General features: G+C 45.5%; 1 long non-coding RNA gene across 7 annotated transcripts in view; it reads left to right on the top strand.

Annotated features, from left to right (window-relative positions):
* Positions 1 to 22,033, top strand: part of LOC26535035 — a 70,510-nt gene that overhangs the window by 41,990 nt on the left and 6,487 nt on the right. For 3 of the 7 annotated variants that reach the window (XR_005560843.1, XR_005560844.1, XR_005560842.1), the window contains exons 2-4: positions 5,179 to 5,526; positions 5,595 to 6,168; positions 15,982 to 16,448. This is a non-coding gene — a long non-coding RNA (uncharacterized LOC26535035). Of the gene's footprint in view, positions 1 to 5,178; positions 5,527 to 5,594; positions 6,169 to 15,981; positions 19,568 to 20,421; positions 21,271 to 22,033 lie in introns of those variants that run through there. The other 4 variants (XR_005560846.1, XR_005560848.1, XR_005560845.1 and 1 more) reach the window with 4 other exon arrangements.

Here is a 22,033-nt window from a genome sequence, read left to right as displayed (position 1 = left end):
TTTTATTATTTCTCGCTCTGCCAAATTGTATCCAAGTTATTGTCGTAAAACATACGAAGCTGCCACAGTGCGTATGCGCTATATTTTGCCATAGCACCAACACCACCACCACCACCACCACCACCACCACCACCATCACATCTCCTTCCTTCTTTTCAGTTCACCATTCTCACTTCCTTCCGCGCCCAGGAGCATTGCACTGTGCTCTATTCCGGCTATACCCTGCCGCAGGGTATTTCGCTTTTCCATTTCGGAAACTCAGGAAATCTTAAATCACTCAAAAAGGCAGTGGCTGCAATTGGGGAAATTCCTTTTCGCACCATTGCTCTTTGTGAACGCTTTTGAATGCCATTCTTTTGCATGAAAGCATGTCATAAGTGACTGCAACTTGAATAATTATTAGAAAAGTTCATCTGCATATGTATTACAAGCAAATTTTCAGCAAAAGATTGCATTTCTCTTGGAAATTTTCCAAAAAGGTGTTTCCTTTTCTTCAGCAGATTATCTGCGGCTTTTTATTTGCAGCATTTTTATAAATTTTACGCTGCGGTTGTCGCCGCCGTTTTTGATTTGGTCTTCTCGCGCTACGCGACTCGCAAGGCAACTTATCCCGCCAGCCACTCGCCATCTGCACCACCCCCACTAACCCAGCCACCCAACCACCCGACGAGCCACCCACCACCCACACATATGCCAGTGGGCGGGCGGTTTCCATGGGTTTTCCACACTTTTTCTGGTCTTTTTCGCGACTCTCCGCCGTTTTTTGCGTGTTTTATTTCGCTCAGCGAATGTGTCACACAGTTTTTAGTGTGTAAAGTGCAAACAATCAACGCAAGCGACTTTCAGCTGCTGCCCACCGATGCCCCCCCTCCCCCCGCCCCCTTGGGCGTGTCTCGTCACGCTTTTAGCTAAGCTCGGTCGCACTCCGCGAGGCTTCACCGTACTCACACAGCACACTCTTTGGCAAAACTGCATCTGGTCGCTTGTCAAACGCTGGCAGCACTTTTTCAGCTTGTTTCTGTCACTATTACATTTCATATTTCCACGCCCTTGTTGTTCTTGCTGTTGTCCAGTTTAGAACCGAAATTCCACACTTTGCCATCGTGAATTCAACGCAACTGGGGGTTTTTATCTGCAGCTCACCCCCGCCCCCTGAAGTGCCCCTTTGACCCCTTCGGAAAAGCCCCCTTTCATTTGGCTGTCGCTTTTTTTTTGTGTGCCGAGTTTAGTCCAGCTCTTAGGACTCAATTTTCAAGGAGAAACTGCATCCACTGCCAGAAATAATGAAGTTGTTTTATCTTCTGCCCTCTAAAACAGTCACACCGAATTTGGAAATATTTTTAAAGCATTTAAAACAGCTTCAAATAATATTTCTCCATTCTTAGCATTCGATATTTGTATAAAGCGAGGGATTTTCTGAAGGTTAAACCAGTTTCGAGGCAGGGATAAAATAAGTGCGACAAATGCGTTTTCCAATAAACATTTACCCGCGGAAATGTAGAAATAAATCCAGGATGAAGCCATGGCTCCAGACGGCTGCTCCGGCACCTAATCGCAAGGACACGAAACAGGACTTTATTGGACCGGACTGGGCCAGATCCAAGTCGGCATCAGCACCTGCCAACGGTGGCTATCAATGGCCGGGCACAAAACTGATTTCAATTCGACTGGGAGATGACCGCATCCCAAGTCTCCAAGGACATTTCGTGTGCTGGCTGCTCATTTCATTGTCGACTGCCTCGCTTTAAATGACAGATTTATACGGTATGCACAGGCAACAAACAAGGACAATGACAACTCCGATTCTGATGCCGATTGGATGGGATGGGATGGGATGCGGATGCGAATGCGAAAGCGAATGGGAGTGCGATTTCATCTCGGGCTCCTGGTTTCGAAACAATCCAGCAGAGTAGCACAGTGCGGCAGTTGCAACTTCAGTCCTTCAGACCGAATGAGTGACATGAGTGCCAAAAGGAGCAGGACATTGGTATGCACTGCGCTCGTCCTTCCCCACTCATAAAAGGGGGTGGTAATCCCCCCTCGTAATCCCAAAACATATACTTAGAAGTGCGCTGGAATACGGAGATCCGAGATCCTAGTAGATACGAGCAACAATAAACAGGAAGCACAACGGGAAAAACCAACAAACGAGCTACGAAATGCCACGCAGGACACTGCTGAAGGAGTCAGACTGGCAGCATAAACTGAATAAAAAATAATTAAGCTACTGTTGACGCACTTCTCCTTCCCCTTCTCCATTTTTATTTTTTTTGTTTTTTGTTTTTGGGCACGCCAGGCACGTGACAGGGTTCCCAGTTTCGAGATGAGTAGATGGCTTACAAAGTAGCGAGTAGAAAGTGCAGAGGTGACCATTAAATTGCAAAACAACTGCTCAGCGCCACCAATTAAACTTGAAGTTCCCCGAAGTGAGTTGGCAATGTAGAGTGGGTTATACACCATCGCCGGGTTTTCATTTGAAAGAGCTACGAGTATTTGGATATACCATTTTCGTTACGAAATACAAAGGTTACAGGTTAGATTCGCTAGTTAATTTTCCTCATTCAATTCATTTGAGATCCTTTTTTGGTCGCATTTAATATGTTTCAGCGCTTCGGATTGACTGTCTTCGGTGTACACGGGTTGCTGTATTCCCCGACTTCTTCGCTGCAGTCCCTCAATTATGCATTCATCGGATTCTTTTCATGCCATTGCCACCACTCCTCCTCCTCCTTCTCCTCCGGTCCGCCACTCATCCATTCCTGACCCACTTCCTGATGCCCAGTTAGCGACCAAATGAACCAACATGGCAGACGCTGATGACCGTCTGCCATTGCCATTCTGAAATTCTGCCATTCTGCCGTTTTGCCATTTTGCATTTGCGTTTTAGTTGTTTCTCTGTCCGACGCCATTTTGTGACCCCTAATGAATATGAAGAGAAGAGTTGGCTGCATAATTTAGGGGGACCACCCGGCAAGGACATCCAAAAACTGCATTGAATGACATGCGTTTTGGCATCAGAGTTTTTACGAGTCGACTGCTGGTCAGCTGGTCATAAAAAAAACACGCACAGCTTAACCAAGACAAATGACAAGGAAATGTGTCAGAAGAAAGGGGGAAGGGGGAAAGGGGGGTCAAAGGGCGGCGGCTTTAGGAAGTGGGCCAAATGCGAGCGGTCCCTGGAAGTGTCCTACGAAAAAAAAGGCAACTGATTAAAGTTGCTGATTGAATGGCACGAGGCTAGAACACTCACCAACGCACACACGCATACACTGCGCCAAACGGGTTATTAAAAAGTAATTAACTATGAGTGAAAATACTAAAGCTATGCGTCTATGAATCTATGATATTTGCAAGTATTATAATTTCCTTAAATCTGAAAAGTTCCCACACTTGATTGTGTTCTTTTTCCACTTTCTTCCGATGTTCCAATAATCTAATAAAGCTAATTTATTTCGCTGAGTGCACAGTTGCCATAAATAAGTAAATGCAAAAGTCAGAAAGTTGACAGGACTTGGGTAACGAAACGAGGCGCACGTCAGTGGCTGCAAATGAACAGGGAAGGGGGGGGTCATGGGGCACGGGGCACGGTACATGGAAGGCGGTTGAGGGGGGTTTTTGTGGGGCACAGCACGCATTTGTCAGGCAAGCGGCAAAAGATGTTTGACGCTTTGACAGCTGTGGCAGCGACAGTGACAGCGGCAGAGGTAGACGCCGAAATCAAACGGGAGATATACACACGTGGATTCGGCGCTTTCGTCACTAGTCGAAGGCTTTTGGGCCTCTGCCTCTCACCTCTCACCTCGCTCCGATTGCCTGCCCTTATGTTGCTTTTTTATTCGGCATGGAACGTCATCTTCAATGGGACATTTCCACTTTGTCAGCCATCATCGTACTTGTCGTCGACGCCGTTATCATCGTCAATGGTCGCAAGGGACAGACTGTTCGCCATTATGACGACTTCTTTGCCCAGCCGCTTTTTCCGCTTTTTTCCGCCTTTCCCGCACTTTCCCGCTTCTCAAGCTTTTCTTACCTCAAACCCCGCTCTAACGCAGATGGAACCAGCAGCATCCGCTGCCCGAAAAAGCGGACCCCATGACGGGGTTTTCAAATATATTTCACTGCACGTTCTCCTGCCACTTAGGAACGCTTTTCGGTTATTTTTAATATGAGTACGTGACTTTTCCACAGCCACTTTGTCGGCGGAAAAGAGGTGGGTAGTGGAAAATGCGCAGGGTATGTGGCTCTTTGGGCCATAGCCTAATTGAATGCACGCCCGATTCGAATGCTGGCTATCTGTGGGATTTATGTGCGACGTCATTCAATTGCGAATCTAACAACTATGCTACCTCTGCATTATTTGAGCTGGTTTTCTTTGTAGCCATCATTTATTGTCAATCCATATCTTATGGGTCCAAAAATTAGCTTTCCCAAAGTGGAATGCCATACCTTTGTAACAAAAAGTAATTATCAACTAATCGAAAAAAAAATGTTTGTAAAAAATCGGATATTTTCAATCGGCGTTTTTGCCATACATTGGCCAAAAATGGGCGCATAGCTAAAACAAAAACTGTTTTGTGCTGCTAATAAACACAGCTAACTATGTGTATCCCTACTTTTTTAATTTTCGAGAAAAAAAAATTTGTCAAATTTTCGCATTTTCGATAAGGGGTACCATCATCAAAATTTGCGAAAAATTGGCAAAAATTAGCATTTCAATGTATGTACATGGATCGATAGGGAATTTTGTTACGAATTCAACGAGATATGGCATTCCACTTTTGGACAAATATATTTGTGGTTATTGAAAAAAAACGGATTATTTTTGATCAAAAAATCGAAAAAAATGGGCGCATAGCTAAATTTGTATTTTTTTTTTGTTTTTTCAACGAACGAAATAATTAATAATTAATAATTAGTAGGTGTCTACTTAAAACGAAATGATTTTTGGCCACTTCCTGACATTTCTGTTTGCCTGGTATTTGAAATCCAGAATCTCTCAATTTTCCCAACAAAACTCGGTTCACATTTTTTATAAAAAAAAAAAACAAAAAAAAAATGTTGGCAAAAATGTGATATTTTCAATCGGGGTTTTCGCCATAACTTGGCCAAAAAAGGGCGCATAGCTAAAATAAAGACTCTTTTTAACAAATTTTCGAATTTTCTGTATTTTTTCGATAGCAAACGGAATTCTTCTTTCAACCAGGAATGCTGGATTTCCGGCTTCCTGGAAACTGACCAGGTAGCAGCGGCTTAAAAATGGAGGCCTTTTGGAGCGGAGGGAATCCGAATTTTGGCAGCCGCACCGCCACCAACAACCTGACACACACACACAGGCACAAACACCGATGCAGACGTAAAGTACAAATGTGCCAGATGATAACATTTCGGGTCACCCCCGTTCACATATCCCACAGCGATTCCAACTAGCCTCCAAAGTCTTATCTGCATCCTCGCGCTAATACGTATGTGCGTACACTGGTAGAACGACGAGAACATTTGGATTATTAGGAAGATAGAAAGTTTTTGGTAAATATGAATAATGTTTTATCAAGAGTGCTAACAGCCTTTAACAGCATTAAAATTTAACTTTGCAGTTTATTGTCAAGCAAATGGTAATTGCACCGGATTTTAATCACATACTTTCGCTCACTGCACTCAGCCTTTTGGCTCCTTCGGCAAATTTGGCCAACTGCTCGGTGTTTTGGTTTCGGTGCGTGCGAGTGTGGATGAGGATGGGGATGGGGGTGTGCGTGTGCCGGATTGCATTCCTTGAATGCTCATTTGCCTCGCTTTTGCTGCGCTTTTACTGCCAGAGCCCCACAGCCACACACACACCTCCACACGAACACACTTGCATACCCACGCACACACACACACACACACGCACTCACACGTGTGAGAGGAGGGGTGAGATTTTTCTGTTGCTGTTGATGCGATTTTATGTATTTCCATGATGCGCTTATTCGACTACGGCATTATCCTGGCGAAGCCACGCAGCGCTTTCCATGCATACAAATTGCTAAATTATTTAAGCAGCGACAACGGCCCAGTTGCAGGAGGAAAACTGGAGGAAAACCGGAGGAAAACCAGGAGAAAGCAGGAGAAGCTGGGTCAAATCCAGGCGTATGGGGAACGAGCGGTTGCTATTAGTCCAAGTTGTCCTGTCCGGTAAGTCGTTGGGTTGGTCAGGGGGCTGCGGCAGTTTAAGGACACGCACACGCACACGTGTGTGTCGGCGTTTGTGTGTTTGTGTGTGTGTGTGTGTGTGCTTGCGGTCAGGCCAATAATAAATAAGTGGCCGAAAGCATAGCATACTTTTGTGCGCCGTTAAACTTTCTGCGTAAATTCAGCGTTCATCATGGCTAACTTCGTTTCCTTTCCCCACTCCATTCACTGCTGCCATTACATACAATTGCTGTCCGCCGCACACACATGCGCACACTGAGAGAAAATAGGAAGATGGCTTATCAACAAATTGGGTTCCCTTGTGTCAATCTGTCATCGTGTATATTACATTTAGTTGCAATTTTCAGAAGGCAATTAAAGGTGATTTTATCTATTAATATGTAACTCATTTTCTGCCAGTGCACACACACACACACACAGACACACAGTGTCGCCCAAAGTTGTGGAACTTGAACACGGACTTCTGGCCTGCTGGCGGTTAAGCGGTCACCGGGCCAGTGGTCACTGTACCGGAGACACCATACGCATTCAATTCAATTTGAAATTCATGGCATTAACTTTAACTTCAACTTAAGACCGCCGCTTGCAACTTGATAAAATGTCTGGCAGAAGGAGGTGGAGCAGGGGGGTTCTGCGGGAAATGCTGTGTGGCGAGGGGGAGGGTGGCGTCTGGGGGCAAGGGTGGGCGTGACCACTGCAGTGAAGCCTTTTAACTTAGTTTGTGTGCGCTGATGTTTTCCTTTTATGCTTGCAGTTTCATAATTTGATTGCATACTTTTCGGGGCGCCCATTAACACGATACGTGTGTGCGAGTCGGCACTTGTGTGCGTGTATCGCTGCGTTTGTGTGAGTGCAACCGGCACTGGTGTGCGTGTAAGCTTTTAGCTAGCTAATTGCGTCCAATTGGCCAAAACAAAACCACCGCAAAAATTTCACAAAAATTCAACATGTACCGCAATGTATGCATTTAACTCAACCAGAAGGAGACATGGAAAAAAAAAAAACAACCAGAAATATTCGCAAAATTTGCGCAAAACCATTGCGAAAAGTGAGCAGCTATAGCAATATCTATACAGTTATATTAATGCTAACTAGTTTGAAGCAGTGGCAGCTGCATAAACAATTCGCTGCGACTCTCGTCCAACTTTCACAGGACCAACTCGGTTCGAACAAATTTCGGTAATTAAACTACATTCGCATTTTCCAGGAAGGGAAATCAAGGGCGTGCTGTGACGGGGTGTGGTGATGGGGAAGGGAAGGGGATACATCCCATTTGTACAGAAAAACATGGATTGTTCTTAATTGCGAAATGGATGGCTGATAAACTCATTGGAATTGGATGCCACACCATAATAGTTTCAATCGATGCAAATGAATGTTTATAAGCGGAAAAGATCAATCGACAAATGATTTGTTTTCCATTGTGAACGATTCGTTACTCGTTATAAGTTTATAGTTATGCGGGAAATGAAATGAAATTTGTTTAGAAACATATTCACACAAATAGCACAAATCGCTGGGCATTAAAAAACCCATCGATGGCATAAAGTGTTTAATCAATTGCATAAATTGTGGCAAATGGAAAACATGAATAAATTTCAAAACATGAAAAATGCAAAACAAATCGCAGGGCCAAGTAATTTTCAAAACAAAACATTCGAAACAGCAACACGGACATCAGTTTAATCTCTAATAGTTTGGCATTAAAACTGCAGCTCTTCATTGTGGCCGAGCATAAAGTACTTGCGCATATTAATATGAATTGATTGCGAATCGCAACTGTTGCAAGTTTAATGAGCCCATTCACGCTGCAGTATTCATGGGCCGCAGAAGTGGCAATCATTCATTTAATTGTATAACCATTTCGGGCAAATAAAGTGGTTAAAAATATTGCCAAGCCAATTACATACCTCATGTGATGCTTCCTGGGGCCTAAGGAAATCCCGAGAAAGTTCCACTTGCAATATGAATATCAATAATGTTTTCGACTATCTGCTGCTGCCAATCTGAGCCAACTTTATTGCCCTCCTTTGGCCGCGTTGGCCACTCGAGGCTTCAAAGGACTTCCAACTTCAAATCACGTCGCTTTATTAGTTCAACTTTCATCGCTCGCCGATTTTTCAGCTCCCCAGGTCCCAGTGGCCGGGATTTCCAAGTGGGCGGGTACTCTCGGTGGGTGGAAAATGGGTCGACTACCTACCACCTATTGACGTTTATTGAATCAAAAGCGTTCGATTCGCCGCCGCCGCCGTCGCTTTGGTTTCAGTTCAGTTCGCTCGGCTTTTCTGATTCAACTTGGTGCTTTGTTGCGGCGCCGTAAAAAATATGGCTTGCACTGCAAAAAAAGAATATGTGTAAAAATGCAAATTAAATTGGAATAATTTTAACGATTCTATGCATTAAAGAAACATGCAAAAAAACACTGATTATATGGGGTACATTCGCAACATGGCTTGAAATGCGTGGTAAGCCTTTGAACTTTTTTCAAGTGCTCGCAAAAAGTGGGCGCAAGGTGGAAAAAACAAAGGAGATTTCCCCGCGGAGCGTGAGCTCAGCAAACTGCTAAGCCTTTCAGCTCCATCGTTGCCCACATCCACATCCTACACATCCTATACTCCTGCACACACACCTACACCAACACACACCACATCTAAGCACACACACACACATCCAAACACCCGGCAAACATTTCAAATCGCCGGGTCATGATTCAAGCACTCAGTCAGCTGTATTTTATTGAATTAAGGCGGAGCACCGACTGCCGTTCGATGGGCGGATCGGATGAGAACGGATCGGGTGGGCATTTCGGATGGGGGTGTACTAAGGGGGCATCGAGGGGAGCATCAAGGGGGCATCAAAGGGGGGGGCGCCACAACAAATGCGACGCTTGGGGCCTAAACTGCGATATGGATGCAGGAGCTCCAGGTCCTTTGGTCCTCTGCTTCTCTGGTCCTCTTCCAGTGGCGCCCGCACATATGGGTGAGTGTGTGTGTGCGGCTCTGAGCCGCCCAATAACTTCATAAATCAAAGCGTTTGCTCAGTCATTTTTAGAATTTGTTTGCCACTACGCTGCAATGCAAACGAATCCCCGGCCAGAACAACTCGTATGAGAATGCAAAAACCGTACGTATGAGATTTTTGCTCCCCCACACCCTCCTCGTCCTCATCCTCCACACCCAATTCCCATTGTTTTTTTCCTGTGATTTTTCTAGCGCTTTCATGGCTATTGAAGTGCGGGTATATCGAACTATTATTATATGCTTAATGGCATCTGGGCTACGCGATCCATCGCAGACAGAATGCAAAATTGCCATTTAAATTGGGCAGGAATAGAAAACAATTCGAGATGTCTGTAAGCACTTTCTAAATAATTCTAAGTCGTGCTAAGCAAAAGCTTCTGTAGCAATGGGAACTATATAAACGTGAAATAGTGTTAAATATATAAAACTCCTGCTCATATAACAACTTTTAGCAGTTTAAGTGCCTTGCAGTTGAATAACCTAGAATATCCTTTAAAACAAGAAACTCAAGAAACCAAGATAAGTTATTCAAGCAAGTGCTTGTAATATGATTTATACTTTAATTTGAGTACATAGTACTTGGTAACCTTTCAAAACGCAGAGAACAGGGCGTTCAGAAACGCTTTCCAGGGCATCGTGAGTTCGAATCCCGCCCATGCATTGGCGGCATTGCACAACGCCTTTGTCCTGTCCCATTGCGATTTCCATTGTTGTTGTAATTGCTCCGGCTGCAAATTTAGCCGGTGTTTTTGCTGGCAGTGTTTTTATTCAGCGCTACCTTTGCCATCGGAATGTTTGCCTGTTTGCTGGATGTTCGTTTGCAGGTTTCTTTGGCAATGCCATTCGCATTCAGATTCCCAATCCCAATCCCAATCCTGTTCCCAATGCCACTGCCATTGGTGCTCCACCCATTTTGCGCGCCCTCCTTTCAGTGATTTAAATTACAATTGTGGGTGGTTGGCAGCCTGTTCATCGATGTGTCGCGTGTGACATTGTCATTTGTTTAAGCTTTATTAATGGTTTTTTGGCTTTGTGCTGCGCTGTGTGGCGAAGGGCGTATCGCGAGTTGCGAGTTGCTAGTAGCGCATTGCGAATTGCGATTTGCGAATTGCGGCATGCGAACCATGCGAATTGTGGGCGGCCCTCAACAGTAGGCAACACTTTTTGTCCTCGCCAAGTGCTCTCTAATTAGTGCTTGTTTACGGGCCCTGAGAACTCTTGACAGCCGGCGCCTTCGAGTATCCAAGCAAGTTTCGCAAAATACGATTTGCATATTAAACCAAAGTTTGGTGGGTGCGGGGAAGTACATAGAGCAACCAGGCAAACTCATTGAAATTGAACGGAAATTTTGCGCCCAAGTTGAGCGAAAGTTGAGCAACTTTTCCACGCGTTCTTGTTCTTCTCGTTTTTCATGCTTATGGATTTTTTCTAGCCACTCGCCACTTGCCACTTGCCACTTGCCCTTCGCATTCCGTATTGCTTGTTGTTTAGCCTGACTTTCTATTTACAGATTATATTTATACTTTCCGCAGTTTGCTCCATTTCCATTCCCCAGCCGCCCTTCCATTTTATTTACACGCTCGCTTTGACTTGCCCGTGGAACAATGAATGTCACTTCGGTCTAGAGTCTAGACCCCAGACATTGCCCTCGCCAGTTCGCCGAAGGATAACGCCGAAGCGGCCATACTCTTTGATCAGCTACAAGCGAATTTTGATTGAGTTGCAACTCTGTCGCCTAACCGGAATCAATTTGCTTATCTATTCGATCAGTTTGAGTAAAATCGTATTAAATAAGCTGCAGAATCGACTTTTATTTAGTTGCACAAAATGCACTTTGCTTTCGACTGCAAATGTATTTCGGCATTTTTCGCATGTGATTGCGTAAACCTGTTGATCTGCCAGAGTAATCGCCTCAAATATTTTCGTGTACAACTTTTGTTTGGTGACCTGGAGCGGCGGGTGAGGGGGCGGGGGCGGCGGCACACATACGCAGGATACTGTGGCGCACATCGTGGACAGGAGAGGATGTGACCTGGCCTGGGGTCACACGTGAAACGGGGTAAGCTTATAAGTTTATAAAGTTGCGGATGGACGCACGTGTCGTTTGTTGTTCGGTGCTCAAGTTTTTTTTCCATTCTTGTTTTGGTGCCATCGATGCGGCTGACCTTTTGTTGCTGTTGACTCTGACCCCTGACCCCTTTCCCCCTACCCCTCATCCCTGCCCCCGTTGTGCCTCCCAGTGCTCCTCTTATCGCAGCAATGGATTACATTCCTGCTTTCGCCTCAAAGGGCGAAGGACGAAGGGCGAAGGACGTTGGAAGAAAGGCTCTGGCTCCTCACCGTGTCGCAATCGGATTTATCGCATTACGCATACGCACTGTCGGTCTCCTGGACTTTCCCAGCCCCCTCATCCCCGCTCCCTTTCATCCTGCCATCACCCATCAATTTATCGGCCTGTTTATGGTCGTTTTACATGGCCATAACGTTAATTAAGCCCAGTTGGCTAAAACTGTTGTTGCTCCTGCTAATACTATCCCAACTCCTGTGGAAGGAGTTTAGTTATCCCCATCTTTGTGTGTGTGTGTATGTGTGTGTGTGCATGTGTGTGTGTGCTGTTGCCCCAGTGTTTGAGCAAGTCAATCGATTATTCATCGAATATGCTAATGGCCAAATCACTGGGCCCAACTAAAATCCCCAATTAAGGGCTGTAATTGCAGTCCATACAACTTTTCGGCGCTCATTAAATATAAACTGCCTGGCTGGCTAAAGCAATAACTAATATTTTGAGTGCGAATTGATTTTAAATAGGACTTTCGGCAAACTTTTCATGCCAAATCTGAATAAATTCAATGTTCGCAACTACTTGTACTTGTACTTGTGAGTGTGTTAGTAAGCTTATGCCATGGCGTGTGTACACAATATGGAATTATTGGTTTCACTTCCAAATACACTTTTTGCACATCTTTTGGAACTGAGCACAAAGAGTGCCTCTTGGTTGGTTTCTCATCTTGACTGGACAAACAATCTTTATGCCACCTGCTGGTCGTAAACTAATAAGCTTTGTGGTCATGTCCTCTTTGTCCAGTGGCCCAGTGCATCCTATCCCATCCTATCCTATACCATCCCATCTGGCAGCATCGCATCGCCTTACTAAGAAGTCCTGCCGTCGTCGTCCTTTTGCTTGCACTCTCGCACAATGAAATCGCTGGAATTCCTTGCCAATTTTATAAACAACAATGAACAGGCAAGTGTCGGTGGCATCGTGTTGATGTCAATAGTGGGGGATTGTGGCTGGCTTGTGGATAGAAGGATAGTAGGCGGCGGGTGGTCCGCATTCCACTTGCTGCATTATTCTGCTTGTTAAACAGTTGACGGTGGCCTTTGACTGGCGACGCCAAATACTACCAAAAACACCAACAAAAGGGCTAAAGGAGCAGAAAAAAAAATGGGAAAACCAAACCAAAAAAAAAAATGGCAAAAAATAGAGGGAAAAACACCAACAACAGCGTACAGAAATGCAGAAACAAAAAAATAATGGCTTGACTTTCAATTGCACAAGAACAACGGGAGCGGCAGGACAAACAGGACGAACAGAGACGAACAGGACGAACAGGACGAGCAGCCAGCAAGCAGCGGCAATCAACAAACAACACAGCAGCGCCGACAACAATAAAAGGCTCAGTAAGTGGGGATTCCGGGGATCCTGGGGATCCTGCGGCGGAGGACATCAAAATCAATTCGAGCACGGAAACTGCTGCAGTTGTTCAGTTGAACGGCCTGGACACACACAGAAAACCAGCCAAAGTGGCAGCAGCAGCAACAGCAGGGAAAATGCGAAGACCGTTGTGGCAAAAAGGAAAACCGCACTGCTCGAAAATGTTTACCTCTCCCACTGATTTCAATGGCCAATTATCCCAACTACTACTGTATGCAAAATGGGGAAATGCACACGCTGAATTTCCCAATCAAAATCCTCTATTTGTAATTCAGAGTAGCTTGTGTTGAATGGAAAGCATTTAAGTTAGCCTTTTTTGTTTGCAGTGCAGCAAAGTCATTCCCGGAAAGGAATCCCATTGTTTTTAGTGTTTTGGTTGTTGTAGCTCAGCAGGCGCTGCAGAATATGCATTGATTTAAATGAATTGTTGGAGTAAAAGTCAAAAAGGATGCAAACGGATGCAAACGGATGCACACGCGTTAAGCGATAAAAGGATAATGCCGCACAGCCTGATATCATCTTTAGTGGCTCACATTTGAATTTAGATTGAAAGCAGATCACAACGACGCACGCAGATTAATCAACTCTGGATTAATCAACTCTGGATTTCCTTTCAAGCGTTTCTATTTCATAACCTCAGCAGGACACACACAGCACACACAAAATGCAGCAACATTGCCAGAAGAAACCCAAATGGGGGATGAGAAATGAAAGCGAAAGTGAAAGTGAAAGTGTAAGTACTTGGATCCACAAATGATTCGAGTGTCATCGCATGACCCCGTCAAATGAGCCATTCTGGCAGTTACTCTGGGCACACAGCTCATTCCCGAACCCGATCAGGTTCGGTCCCAAAAGGAAATCAATTCAAATTAGATGAAAATTATAGTTGAAATTGCCGGGGGGCGGAGAGGGCACCTCTCTCTCTCTCTCTGCCCGCCAATCTCCTCAATCTGATTAACACTTTGCAGCCGGAGGGCAGATAAAGAAATCGATTTGGCCACGTAATCAAGGCAGCCGGAATAAGAATCGGATTCCGAATCCGGAATAGGAATCTGAATCGGAATCGCAATGTGAATGGGATTGGGAATGGAAATCGATGCGAAGTGAAGTGAAGCGAGGGGATGACTTGCTGACCACCAGTTGCCCATTTGGTGGCCACCAACTGATTACAGTCTAATAAGTATGCGTGGGGCGTGACCAAGGGTCCTTTGTTAATAGGTCTCCAAAGGGTCACTCGCACACACACACACGCCTTTGAGGTCATAAAAGGGCGTAAAGGAGAGAAACTTCGAAAAGGGAATTCAAATTGAAGGCCACAAAACGAAATCTTAACAATAAAATGAGTTCAAAAGTTGCGCATCGTGGAAATAGCAACAACAGCAACTAAGCAAATGCCAGTGTGAGAAACACGCAGATACACTGAGCGAAATACAGCTGTGCAAACAATAGAAATGCAGTAGAGGAACTTGAAGTACAATACCTAACTGTGAGTGATACTTTTCTGCGAGTGTACCCACATGCACACCCACTTGCTGCCCTTTGCCAGCTTCTTTTTGGCATTTTGATTTTGATGTGTTCATTTGCACTTGTCCTCACTCCCACCGAAGATAAATTAAATTTAAACTGATAATAAAAGAGGCAAATTTACGAGCCAATAAGACAGGCGAGCGGGCGAGGGGGCGAGGGGGTGGGGCGGGTGGATTTGGCCTTGAGTTTTGGGGTGGGCATGGCCCTTTGGCCCGCCGCACAAATAAATAATAACAAAGGGCCAAATAACAACGACAGGAAGCAGAAGCAGCAGCAGCAGCAGCAGCAGCAAAAGAGCAGCAAAGGAGCAGCAACTTCACGACTTCAGGACCTCAAATCCTCACAATGGGGATGTGTGGCTAAGGAGTCCTGGCGCAGGACAAAGGGGAGCCGAAACCGAGATAAGGACAAGACAAGTGCAGTGCGAGATAAACTTAACAAACGAAGTCAACAGCAACCAGACAGGCAGTGCGGGGTGCGGGGTGCGGAGTGGGGTGGGGGTGCGGGGTGATGGGGTGTGTGGTGCTGTGGCAGCGTCCTTGCAGGTCCTTCGAAGAAGAAGAACAAGAACAATGGCATTGGCAATGTTTAGCACATGAAGTAGAAGAAAAAAAAGAGGAAGTAAGGCAGAGCAGCTGGGTCATAACAACAGATTCCAACTGCTTAGTGGATACTTACCCCGACATACACACACCCACACACATATATACCCACACACACACACAAACACACAAACTCGCTGAGACGTACTTAGTGATCCCTGCGAACAATCCAACGCTGAGGTATATTACGTATACGCAATGTTTGCTTAACGGCAGCGGACGGCGACAAAGAGATTAGAAATCGCACAAAGCACAGCCAGCCACATTCACATCCACATCCAAATCCAAATCCAAATCCAAATTCAACTTCAATTTAAGCTTTTGTCAGGGAAACCAGGAAGCGGGGAAGCAGGGAAGCAAAAACGCGGGGGCGTGCACTGAAAACATAAAAAAAGGGAATGATAAAGCGGTTGGCCATGGGAAGCAGGCAATAGCGGGGAGTGAGGGATGGAGGGGGAGGGGAGGGGAGGGCACTTGGCCAACAAATGGAATTAAATTCGCCACTTACCAAGTCGCTGGAGGGAAAACTAATCTGCTTGCACCGCAGCCACCGAGGGGGCAGATGTCTTGTGCTGGTTTCGTTCCGGATTCTCTAATTGATTTAAATTTGATTACTTTCGATAGATCGCTTGAGGTGGCTCAACCAAAGCGCCTGGCCATTGGGTTTTATTTTCTCTGATTTTGGCAACGAACAGCAGGCTTTAATTCTAGAAGCTGAAAGTATTCATCGATACTTTATTGCAGGCTCCTTTCTAATTGGGAATTTCTTTTATTTACTTAAGTGTTTGTGCTGTTTATTGCACTTTGCCTATTAATCAAGTGCTTCTTCTTTGCCTGCCAAGTGATTAAGTACACTTTTTAATTTACTTCGCTGCATCGGCGACTATTTGATTCGATCAATGTGGATATTTATCAATTTCTTTCTTTTCAGCCATTCGCTGCCGTTGGCCTACCCCACCATATCCTCCCATATCCTTTTTAAGGAGCGTCGAAAAGAAAGCCAAATGATTTCATTTAACCAGCGAAATGACACCGCCACCAATACACACTCACACACACACACACGCGCGTTGAGAACAACAAGGACACAACAAGGAAGGACGAGGAGGGACGAGAAATGGCGGCGAAAGCGAGTGTAATTGCAGCAAATGAATAAATGAGGCGAGGCAGGCGAAAGCCACCGCTGGTTGCTCCTTGCGGAGGAGTCCTCCATGGAAAACCCCCTGATATCCTGCCATCTGCCACTGTGCTTGTGTGTGTGAGTTGGCTTGAATGCAACGCATGTTTTGCCGCTTATTGCCCCAGCAGCAACAACAACAACAATGGCAAACAAGAGCCAAAAAAATCGGAATGAAAATGATGGAAAGAAAGCAGTAATCACAAGTAGTCAACTTTCAGGTACCTGGTAAAAGCAAAGATATTAAGTAAGATTAAGTTAGACTAAGATTAAGTTAAAGCAAGGACATCCTGAGGATCTATGATAAGTTCTATTCCTGTTTCCTGTTTCCTTACTCTTCTACGATTCGATAACTTGACATTATTGATCTTATTTGCGAAAGCCAAGCAAACAGCACATGGAACTCGATATACCCTCGAAAAGCTCGTGTGCAGAGGTATTGAAATGAAAATGAGCAAATGTAAGCACACTGTCTCTCGCACTTTCTCCCTCTCTCGCACTTTCTCCCTCTCTCTCGCTTACTCTCTTATATAGCCGCCTGATCCCGGCGCTGCTTCATAAATTCAAATTTGATTTTCATGTTGATTATGATGCGAGCGCTGCGCAGATGATGATGGACATGAAGATGGCGAATGGCAGTCGAGGCCTCGGAGATGGAGCCACAATCAGAGCCATAGGCACTCTCACACACACACACACACACTCCATCCTGATTGCTGTCCTCTTGCTGTGTGAGTGTGTCCTGGTGTGCGTAAGTGTGTGTGTGGTGACTCTGTTGCTTGTGCTTTGCATGCCACTTGGATTTTTATTCAAGCTTTTCTCCCCTATCATCGCGTCGCGTCGCTTGCTTTTACGTTTACGTTTGCGTTTACGACTCGAACGCAACTTGCGAATTGAACTAGCCTGTTTTGCCGGCAAAGAGCCTTTATATGTTTTGGCCCAGAAGCGTCGTATATATGAGTACGTATGTGGCCTACTATGTACTACTAAACAGAACAGAGCCGTCAAATGTCTCAGTTCGCAGAAATCGATTATTAAGTGACGTATGATGATTAAGTGGCTCCACAATTCCTCGCAACTTAATGCACTCGTAATTAATGGAGGGCAGTGGACTAATACCTTTTGATGGCTTCCTCACATTAATGCTGCATAACAATAATGATTACAATGTGCAGTTACAATGCTCGAAAACCCTTTAAAGTAAAGTGTACAGCTAGTCGTTTTTAAAGAATGGCATCTAACATATATTGTTGCCCACTTTTATTAGTAGTTTCGAAATAGTTCACTCACGCATTTAGCATGCGATATACGACATAGATTCGATTGAAAACTTTACGACTTTGCGACTGCAACCAATTTGGTGATTCAAGGACGCCACTTAAGCCCATTCCCATGGCCATACGCATGACATATAACATTTCGCAGCCATTCCGCCGCAGTCTTCAGCGAAATCCTCCTCCTTGCAGCTGCAAATGGCCGGAGCAAGACAATCAAAGGCGGCCATCAAGTCAACTGACTTTATTACACTCCAGTCCTCCAGTTGCCTCGTTAGAGCGGTTAATGCCCAAAAGCGATGACAGCGCTGCATCGCCATCGCCACCGCCTCGCTCTCTATCTGGCATGCATCCATGTGCATTTGGTGTCCTCCATCCCGCATCAAGCCACCAGTATCCAGCAGTCAGTATCCAGCATTCTGCATCCAGCATTTTGCATTCTGCGCTCTGCGTTCAGCATTCTGCATCCACCATGTGCCCTCCAATCGCCTCCATTTCCAGGCCAATACCGCCAATGCGACTGCACTTGGCCGAATGACACAAAAACAAAAGCGAATGACTGGCGACATATGGACGTCATCGTCATCGTCGTCCTCGTCGTCCTCGTCGTCGTCGGCGGCGTTGAAAGGGTGAGTCCACCGCCATAACAATGCGACTGGCGGCATCTGCTGGCGACACATCCCGTCCGATTTCCATCCGTATCCGGAAACCCATTCCCATATACCCATATACCCATTTCCATTCCCATACCCATTCCCACACCCACGCCCATTCTCCTGGCCACATTCACTTGGAAAAGCCAAAGACAAAGGACAAAAGACGCCGTTCGCCATGTACCACGCACCACTGTTAAACTCAGCCGTAAAACTCTCATTCTCAATTACAATTGTAATTGTAAAAGGCAATAATTTGGCGCAGGCGAGTTGCATGAATCCACAACCATACGCCACCGCACCATTCCCATTCCCATTCCCTCAATCCACGCGAGCAGTATCCCCAATGCAATGCCACACAAAAGTTGTGCCGTTATTCTCGAAAAACTAAAAGTACACAAAGGTACAGAAATCCCTGCCACCTGCAAGACTGGAAGTGTAGATTCTCTTCTTCGATATTTTCGCTTAACACTCACTTTTCAACCCACTAAAAAATTTTAAGTGTCTAAAGAGCACATCTTTTCAATCAATATCATCAATCTTTTATATGAATTTCCTATCACATAGAATAGTTGTCGATCAGCAGCGATTTAGGCATCTAAATGGAATGGGAAAGAGTGTCCCGTTTCCGGTTTGGCATTACAGACGCAGTTTTCCGGGCTGACCAACAGGTGGATGTCGGGTTGCAGTGTCATAACAACCAGCCGAGAGGATGCGATGAAAATGGGGGGGAATGCGGGAAAAATGGTGGAAAATGGATGGCGGGAAAAGCGAAACTTCGGCCGAATGGCGAGTGGTGACGGGTGCGTAGCGGTTGTTATTGAAATTTTTCGAGCGTATGCTGTCGATTGGGTGACAGAGCCAGAGTCGGAAAACAACGTGGGGGCGAGGCAGCTGCGAGCCCATTAAGTATGCAACAAATTGCAGTCAGGACATCCAGGACAGCCAGTGGAGTCAGGACATCCAGTACAATCAGGACGGACAGGACGGACAGGACACGCCGGAAGAGCAAGGACATCGGGGACATCAACAATCAAATGGCCGCAGCTGGAATGTAATGATAGGTGTTCGAGGAATTTCCCAATGAGAAAATTGCCAATCGACGGCGGCAACGAAACAGTTCTCCACCAAAGCCACCAAAGTGGCGACATTAAAGCCGTAAGTGCACAAGGACCTTGCTCAAATCGTGAAATGCTCCCCCACTCAGATTCAGATTTAAAATGTGGGAGAAAAATAAAACGAAGAACCCTTTTTTTTTTTTGTTTTTTGTGGCATGCATGTATGTATGCGAGCCCTCAACTAAGAAAAATGACGCCGCACTGTACCTTAAAATGGAATCGAATTGATCAACTGGGAATGCTCTGCACTCCGTCTATGCCACGCCCACTGCCGCACACGGCCGCCCCTTTCAAGGTAAGCCAGCCATAAAGCCAGCCTCACATAACCTCACATAAACTTGAAAAGAAGAGTGCCCTCTAAAAAGGACCAAGCTGAAAGTCGAGTGGAGCGCCGGCCGTCGTAAAGCAGCTGTTGCTCCTGTGCGTGGAGTGTCCTTGTCACAACTACACACACACATGCACTGGCAGAAATCGGAGCTGCAAAGGTATGCTACTGATTGGCTGTGTTTTGGCCATTACAACGGAAAAAATTCTTGAAATGTGGAATGTCATACCTTGTTGAGCTCGTATTTCGATTTCAGAACGATTTGCGTTCGAATTTTCACAATCTAATTTTTTGCCATTTTTCGCAAATTTTGATGATGGTACCCCTTATCAAAAATGCGAATATTTGTTAAAATTATTTTGTTGGAAAATTAAAAAAGTAGCGATACACATAGTTAGCTATGTTTATTAGCAGAACAAAACCGTCTTTATTTTAGCTGTGCGCCCATTTTTGGCCAAATTATGGCAAAAACGGCTATTGAAAATATCCGATTTTTTACAAACATTTTTTTTACGATTTTTTGATCAAAAATAATCAGTTTTTTTACGAAAACAACAAAAATAGTTGTCCAAAAGTGGAATGCCATACCTCGTTGAATTCGTTACAAAATTCCCTATCGATCCATTTACATACATTGAAATGCTAACTTTTGCCCATTTTTCGCAAAATTTGCCAAATTTTTTTTTCTCGAAAATTAAAAAAGTAGGGATACACATAGTTAGCTGTGTTTATTAGCAGCACAAAACAGTTTTCATTTTATCTCTGCCACCTTTTTTGGCCAAGTTATGAAAAAACCAATCTTTTTGAACTTATTTTTCTTTCAGTGCACTTGGGTAATATATTTATACAAATGTGATAAAGTGGAGTCTCCTCCACGCAAACCAAAACAAGTGGGTGGCAATAAGAGAGAGAGAGAGATAAAGAGAGAGGGAGAGATGTTGGCCGCCGCAGAAGGCAACAAAATTCAATTTACTATGCGCGCTTTATGGCCGATTCCAGCCGTGTGTTTGTGTGTTTGGCCGAAAGCCGAGCAAACAGCACCCATCGCCCACCGCCCAGCAACACCCACCCACCCATGAAAGGAATCGCTGTTTATGGGCAGCAGAGCTTGGCCAGTTGGGCCGCTGCCCCGCAGACAGAAGTAATTACAAGTGTTTGCTTATTAAGTTCCATGGCTCATTAGGCGGCTGGCGAGGAAGGGCGCGTGAGCAGCAGAGCAGCAATCACCATGTGATCTACCTAGGCACGGCCTCCACTGCCCACTGCTCACTGCCCACCACCAATCCACCAGGCTGGACAAAGGACGAGCCAGGAGATAGAGGAGAACGGTGGTCACCGCGGGCCATCGACACCGCATTAAGGCAAACAGGATGGCAGGAAAACAGGACATGGACATGGCCATGGCCATGGATATGGAGGAGCAACAGGCCGCTTAAGCCAGCCTCGCATTATCTAATTATCAGGCTTACTGTACTAATTTTTCGGCCATCAGTCGGTAAGTCCCACGACCTCTGACCCCTGGCGGTCATACCAGATGATGGAAACCTTCAGCAAGGTGATGAAAAGTGTTTCCCTTTCGTGTGTTGCATACACTTCTCAGGCAAAGTGGTTGCCTTACATATGGATATTACTGTGATTGCATGTATTGAATTATACAAAAGTTGAAAAACCCATTTAAAGTAATTAATGTAATAAGCTCGGTGCCACTTACATTGGCTGCAAAAGCTTCAAGTTCCTTGCTACTCACTCATTAGGCGGTCCCTCCAATGGGGCAACTAATCGGGCTGCACATCCTGCACTGCGGGCAGACATCCCGGGGATTCAAAGATTCGGGGGCCAGGTCATTTGGGTCCGTCACCTAATCTCATTCGCTTTGTCCATTTCAATTTTCCTTCGTCAGGCGCCGCACTTTTCACCTCCGCCTCTCGTTTTCCGCCTTCCGCCAGAAGGCTGCCAACTTGACCCTTTTGTCAGTCCGTTTCGTATCGTTTGATTTTTTGGCCACCATTCGGGATTTTCCCTTTGGCTCCTTTTCCGTGCCCGTCCGTCTGCCAATTACCAATTAAGCTTTGCTTAAAGCCCAATTAATACCCTCGCTCTGATTACCCGTCCACCGTCATCGTCGCCCATCATCAATGCAATTATTGACAACAAAGCTCGGCGCTGTGCCAAATCCCAGAATGCCAGAATCCCTGAATGCCAGAATGCCAGGATGCCAGGATGCCAGGACCTCCAATAACCCCAGAAATCAGGCACCCCAGCAGCACCCCATAATGCTAGCCAGAAGGGGTAATCGACTAACTGGGCACTCCAAGTCAGCCACGTACATTGGAGAATCGACACATGGCGTTGGGGGCGGCCAGTGGGTCGTCATTGGATGATTCGTTGTGGTTTAGATGATCGGGGGAGGTGGGATGACTGCGATGAGCAGTGGAA

The sequence above is a fragment of the Drosophila yakuba genome, chromosome X (genome assembly GCF_016746365.2).
Source record: "Drosophila yakuba strain Tai18E2 chromosome X, Prin_Dyak_Tai18E2_2.1, whole genome shotgun sequence".
Lineage (NCBI taxonomy): Eukaryota > Metazoa > Arthropoda > Insecta > Diptera > Drosophilidae > Drosophila > Drosophila yakuba.
Note: the sequence above shows the minus strand (reverse complement) of the source record. Positions and strands in the feature narration are given on the sequence as shown.